Genomic DNA, 7,147 nt, shown 5'->3' on the forward strand with positions numbered 1-7,147 from the left:
CAATAATGGTGTTTTAATAGATGGCCAACTGTACCACATTTCCCTAAAAAATAATGTGGAGTTGAGAAGAAAAGTGATTGGTGGGCAAAAAGAGGCCAACCAAATCTTTTTAGAGTTCCATGCCAGCCCCTATGGAGCACACTGTGGAACTGAAAAGACAAAGCTTGCCATTTCAGCCAGATTTTACTGGCCTGGAATGGGGGTAGACATTGATAAATGGGTTAATATAAAATTATTCGTTTCAACTTTGCCATGAGATACAAATGAATTGTTTTTGATTACATTTCTCATGTGTTTCTTTCTGAATATCAGGTTTTGCAGTTTGCCCAGTGCCAGTTCAGTAGGCCGTCCATCAAACAGGAGCCCAAGTACATCCCAATATGTGTATGTAAGCTTGTTCGCAGGCATTCAAAGAGAATGTGTCACAGAATATGGTCATAGAATTTAAATGTATTTGTTGTGCCCTTTTAAATTTAAGGTGGACAAGCCTCTGGAACTGCTGGGTATGGACCTAGTGGGTAAAGTCAGCAGGACCAACAAAGGCAACGAGTACATTTGTGTCCTGGTCAACTATTACACCAAATGGACCGAGGCCTATGCAATTCCCAATAAAACTGCTGCAGTACTGTCTCGCTGCATTATCAATTTATTTTACAGATTTGGGGCACCAAAGAGGATACTCACTGACCAGGGCACTGAGTTTGTGAACCAGATTTGTAGCTTGTACATTTATTATGTACATAAAATATGCAATCAACCATAAATGTTTTGTGCAAATCAGAATCCTACAAACCTTACGCATGTTTTGCAAACAGATAATCGAGAACTCTGTGCCTTCCTCAGTGTGGAAAGAAGCCTCTGTGCCTCATATCATGCACAAACTAACGGGCTTGTGGAAAAACTAAATGGAACCATTCAGAGGTGAACCTTTATTAAAAGGTGGCTTTGTGGGAATATAATCTTCAAGGTAATATTGGTTGTCTTTCCAATTGGTTACACTGATAATTTTCAACTCCTCTTGGTTCTGACTTGTGTAAACTTGTGGATACATGACCTGAAAAATGGGATGAGTACCTAGATGCAGTAATGTTTGGTTTAAGAACCAAGACTCAGCTGACAACTAGGTTCTCCCCATTTTTCTTAATGTTTGGCATGGAGGCACGATACCCTTGTGAGGTGCCTGAGACGTTTGAGGTATGATATAATTTACATTCTTCACTAAAAATGTATGTTTCAATTGCAAATTGATTACATAATTTAAATGTTCTATATTTCAAAAAAGGCCAACAGCACAGTGGAATCTGTGATAGCAGAGGACACTGTGTCAGGGGCTAATTCTCTCAAGGAGAAAATGGACCATATAGTCAAGGAGAACGTGAAGAAAAAACAGGAGCGGAGACAGAGGGTGGCAAATCGGGCACCATTCTCTATAGGCCAAAAGGTCCTACGGAAAAACATAAGGACCCAACAAAGGAAAGGGGGCAAGCTTGAGCGCAACTGGTTGGGACCATATGAAATTGTACACATAAAAGACAAGAGTGCAGATCTGAGGGATGAGAAGGGTTACAAATACCCCAAAATCAGTACAGACCACATAAAATCCTTCAAAGAAGAGACAGCCCGGGTACCCCACAGATTTATTCTTGATGAACCCCAACTTAAACGACCAAATTAAGACACTGGACAACACCCTTCACCTCCACCTCTAGACCTCACCATCTCTAAAGAAAAGCAGCCCCCACCATCACCTCCATCCTCACCAATGGCATCAAATCTTTCTCCCCACGTCTCCCCCAAATCATCCTCTTCCCTGTCTCCATTGGATTTATCAATGCCACTTTCCTCTCCTGTGTCCCACACTACAGTTGCAACAGTTACACCAGCTGATGCCAAGGATGCAGTACATAGATGTAAGTGCTGATGAAAAATCACATGAAATCAATCAATGTTGGTCAGAATTGTAATATTTGTCTAGTGTGTTTTTCCCCCTTTTCATAGTAGGTATCAAAAGTGCCTGGGCTGGAAATAACAGCCATGTACTGGTGTCCAAAGTGGGACCCTATAAACTGTTTAATCAAGATATTTTACAGATTGGCCCTGGGAAGGAGTTGGAGAGTGAGGTATATATTTTATTGATGTGTTTGTTTGTTTTTTGTCTGTCAGATAAGGCTTTCATGTAGTTTATACATTTGAATTAATGTTTCATTTTCCAATGTTTTCCAAGGTAATAAATGCGTATCTGACACTGAAGGTGAGCCAGCACAACTTGACCTCACCAGAGAAAGCCTTCCATATGGACACATTTGCTATAACAGCCATGTGGAATGGAAAATATCGGGGACTCAAGGTCTGTTGTATTAATACTTTTATTAACTTTTATTCATTTAGTTTGGGCCATGTGTAAAAGTAATTTGTGTTTTCGGTACAAAAGGCCTTGGATGCTTTGTTTAGCAATGTGTAGATAATACATTTTTGGCTTTTTATTTTCAGGTGGACCCAGCAAACTATGAGGTTTTTAGTTGTAAGAGTTTATGATTGAGAATAGTTTTCTTTGAGCTTTCCCTCATCCCTTAAAATGTTGATTTTCCACTAATATTCCCTTATTGTGATGTCTGGGAATCTTATTACCTAGGCTGTATACCCATCTAAAAAAAACATTCTGCTTGACCCACTTGGAGAGCCTGACATCAAGAAGAAAAGGTGTTTGCAAACAACAAGGTATTCAATTCACCACAGTCTGATGTAGTGTTTTTGGGAAGTTGTGTATGATAGAAAGAAGGGAAACAAATATGTTTGTAGAGCAATGATGAGGAAAAAAGGGAGTTCCAGTTTCACACTGGGTGTGTCAAAATCCAACTCACCCACTTCAGACGGATACTACGTCATGTGGTGCGTTTGCTTTGAAGGTGTGTGACAGCACATGAAATGTTCATTGAAATGGGAGGATTGTATTGTTTTTTTTTATTTAATTTTTTTTCCAGTTTGCAGAACATATTCTGCACAATACCAATATTGACCTCCAATGAACCACAAGACATAGCACGATTTAGGCTGGAGATTGCATCAACACTGCTTGAGCAATCTGGTATTTTTATTTATTTTAACCATGAAAGCTATTGACATGCCTTTTGATGTGCATCACTTTCATTAGTGTTTTGTAAATCTGACCTAAAAAAAGCATACCCTGCCTATTGTATTGTAACTCATAGATGACCTAAGTGACCTGTGTCACTTTTGTGGGGAGGCAGAAACATTTGATGACTCTGCAGATGATCTCTGGGTAACCTTTTTATTATTAAAATGGTGTGGAATATTAATAAATACATTAACATAATTGCTGACAATGTTTCTAACCTTTTTTTTTTTTTTTTACAGATTTCCTGTGATGATTGTGGGCGCTGGTTCCATATCAACTGTGTTAATAATCCATCCACAGACAAAGAATTTAAATGCTTTTCTTGCAATAAATACAATTGTGGCATTGTAAAGCCATTATTTTTGAAGACTTTTTGTTTTCTTTTTTGTAAATGGTTACACCTGCTGCAATTTGTCTTTGTTATTTAAATTTATTTTTAATTAAAACGAAGTAACATTTAACAACACCCGTGACAGACATTGTGTTTCAAATAAGCCTGCGCTACAGACTTCTGCGTAATAACCAAAGCCTCAAACATGCTTAAATCGGTTGTAAGTTGGGGAATACCTCGCTTCTCAAATCCATTTTCAAGTTTCAGAGAAAAGATGGTACTTTTTGAACCATTTTGCTTCCCGTACATCCAGTTGTGCTTCATGAGTACGTTAGTTCTAATAATACGTATGGTAACCCGGCAACTCCACAAGACATGTAGTATGATTGCGTAAAGGAGAACAGACATTCCGAGGGGAACCGAATCGACTGCTACACCGGGATGCCTTATAGAGAATATGAGAATATTGTGACCTAACTTTTTTTTAGTAGCGGGAATGGGCTTACATGTACAAACTCGACGCTTTCATAAGTATTCATAACGCGTTTCTACAAACCCAATTCCAAAAAAGTCGGGACACTCTACAAATTGTGAGTAAAAAAGGAATGGAATAATTTACAAATCTCATAAACTTATATTTTATTCACAATAGAATATAGATAACATATCAAATGTTGAAAGTGAGACATTTTGAAATGTCATGCCAAATATTGGCTCATTTTGGATTTCATGAGAGCTACACATTCCAAAAAAGTTGGGACAGGTAGCAATAAGAGGCCGGAAAAGTTAAATGTACATATAAGGAACAGCTGGAGGACCAATTTGCAACTTATTAGGTCAATTGGCAACATGATTGAGTATAAAAGGAGCCTTTCAGAGTGGCAGTGTCTCTCAGAAGTCAAGATGGGCAGAGGATCACCAATTCCCCCAATGCTGCGGCGAAAAATAGTGGAGCAATATCAGAAAGGAGTTTCTCAGAGAAAAATTGCAAAGAGTTTGAAGTTATCATCATCTACAGTGCATAATAATATCCAAAGATTCAGAGAATCTGGTTTCTCAGAGAAAAATTGCGAAGAGTTTGAAGTTATCATCATCTACAGTGCGTAATATTATCCAAAGATTCAGAGAATTTGGAACCATCTCTGTGCGTAAGGGTCAAGGCCGGAAAACCATACTGGATGCCTGTGATCTTCGGGCCCTTAGACGGCACTGCATCACATACAGGAATGCTACTGTAATGGAAATAACAACATGGGCTCAGGAATACTTCCAGAAAACAATGTCGGTGAACACAATCCACCGTGCCATTCGCCGTTACCGGCTAAAACTCTATAGGTCAAAAAAGAAGCCATATCTAAACATGATCCAGAAGCGCAGGCGTTTTCTCTGGGCCAAGGCGCATTTAAAATGGACTGTGGCAAAGTGGAAAACTGTTCTGTGGTCAGACGAATCAAAATTTGAAGTTCTTTTTGAAAAACTGGGACGCCATGTCATCCGGAATAAAGAGGACAAGGACAACCCAAGTTGTTATCAGCGCTCAGTTCAGAAGCCTGCATCTCTGATGGTATGAGGTTGCATGAGTGCGTGTGGCATGGGCAGCTTACACATCTGGAAAGGCACCATCAATGCTGAAAGGTATATCCAAGTTCTAGAACAACATATGCTCCCATCCAGACATCGTCTCTTTCAGGGAAGACCTTGCATTTTCCAACATGACAATGCCAGACCACATACTGCATCAATTACAACATCATGGCTGCGTAGAAGAAGGATCCGGGGACTGAAATGGCCAGCCTGCAGTCCAGATCCTTCACCCATAGAAAACATTTGGCGCATCATAAAGAGGAAGATGCGACAAAGAAGACCTAAGACAGTTGAGCAACTAGAAGCCCGTATTAGACAAGAATGGGACAACATTCCTATTCCTAAACTTGAGCAACTTGTCTCCTCAGTCCCCAGACGTTTGCAGACTGTTATAAAAAGAAGAGGGGATGCCACACAGTGGTAAACATGGCCTTGTCCCAACTTTTTTGAGATGTGCTGATGCCATGAAATTTAAAATCAACTTATTTTTCCCTTAAAATGATACATTTTCTCAGTTTAAACATTTGATATGTCATCTATGTTGTATTCTGAATAAAATATTGAAATTTGAAACTTCCACATCATTGCATTCTGTTTTTATTCACAATTTGTACAGTGTCCCAACGTTTTTGAAATCGGGTTTGTAATTATTGAAGCATTATTCTTAGCGATTCAGAAATTCAATTTAAAAGTTTCTTTTTTGACCACAAACGCAATAAACGAGTAAGTTAAAAAGACAAAGTAAAGCTTAACATTACCTCTTTTCAGCGTCTACATCACGTTGCGTTTCAGAAAATATCTTCTCCCACTAACACAAAAAACAAGTGTTCATTGATGGTAAGACACCAAAATCTAATATTATACTTCGTTTACAAAAATTAAGCTTACCCCTTCTCACCGTCTTTTCACATGTGCTTCATAAAATGGCTCCTTGGCTGGAAAGAGTATTTGCATATCACGTGGCTCACAGTAGACTACTTAACATTTTATGCTAGATTTACTTAATTTTAACGTAATTGTAATAGTAGTTGACATGACTTATGTTTTTTCATTTTATTTATGCATACACTTAAGTTCACCTTGTAACTTATATTTTTGAGTTAAGTAGACATTGAAAAATTTTGAATAGTACGTTTTTTGTGTTTAATCGATTTACTTTTATAAGTAATGGTTGTTCAGACAACGAATCATTTTTTTCAGTGTAGGTTTATTTTAACGTATAGAGACAGACTACCGACCAAAAAAATCCAGGGAAAAAAAAAACATATAAAGGTGTAGCGAATCAGCTCATGGGGAAATAAGAATAATTAATCATAACTAGTTATAATTAATTATAAATATTTAGCTCCGCTGTAGATATTTACTTGACCTCTCAGGGTCAACTGTCTGTCAATTCTAAGAACGTTAATTTCCTGGTTAAGAGAAATAACTTTCTTACTGTACAACTCTACACATAGCATAAATCTGCATGATTAGGGACTCCAGTTATGAGCAATCAATGAACAACGTCAAGTGTGATACAAGTAAGACTTTATTAACTACATAAACACTTAAACTGGTCTAACATGTGGCTGCTGGCTGGTGACGTGTGAACAGTGGGTTCTGCCCCCCCCCCCCCCCCCCCCCCCCTCGCAGGTTCTGACTTTTGGCTGAGGGGGTCTGGGCCTGCTTGCCAGGGGAAGTTCTGTTTCGTGTTTTCCCTGTCTGTTCAACTTGTGGTCTGCGAGCATATTCCAGTTCATTTGTGACATTGAATTCACCTTGGCTTCATTTGACTTTACCCGATTGGTGTTTTGAGTTGTCTCGCTGCTGAGCCAGGACTTGGATTTCAGCTTGCAGGTGGCATTCACATGCGTTGTTTCGGTTCGCCTGAATTAAACTTTTTTTTTCTTCTTCTGTAGCTGCAGAGGTTTTCAGGGAGCTGACTTGTGAAGTGTCAAGCAGAAGGATTTGGCTCCCTTCCCCCCCCCCCCTTCATAGCTGTGCAGAGACGCGGAGGGGCTTGCACTGCTGGTGATGTGATGGTCTTTTGCTTGAGTCTATGCGCAGTCGGTAGGACGGTTTAAATTCTTTCTGAACCATGTCAAGCTCCTCTT

General features: G+C 39.1%; 1 long non-coding RNA gene across 1 annotated transcript in view; it reads right to left on the reverse strand.

Annotated features, from left to right (window-relative positions):
- Positions 1-5,839: 5,839 nt before the first annotated feature.
- The window catches only part of LOC107561489 (uncharacterized), a 13,097-nt gene continuing 11,789 nt past the window's right edge, over positions 5,840-7,147 (reverse strand). Inside the window, exon 3 of the long non-coding RNA XR_001605861.1 lies at positions 5,840-5,850. This is a non-coding gene — a long non-coding RNA (uncharacterized lncRNA). The remainder of the gene's footprint in view (positions 5,851-7,147) is intronic.

Source organism: Sinocyclocheilus grahami, unplaced genomic scaffold, assembly GCF_001515645.1.
Source record: "Sinocyclocheilus grahami isolate Dianchi unplaced genomic scaffold, SAMN03320097.WGS_v1.1 scaffold775.1, whole genome shotgun sequence".
Classification (NCBI taxonomy): Eukaryota; Metazoa; Chordata; class Actinopteri; order Cypriniformes; family Cyprinidae; genus Sinocyclocheilus; species Sinocyclocheilus grahami.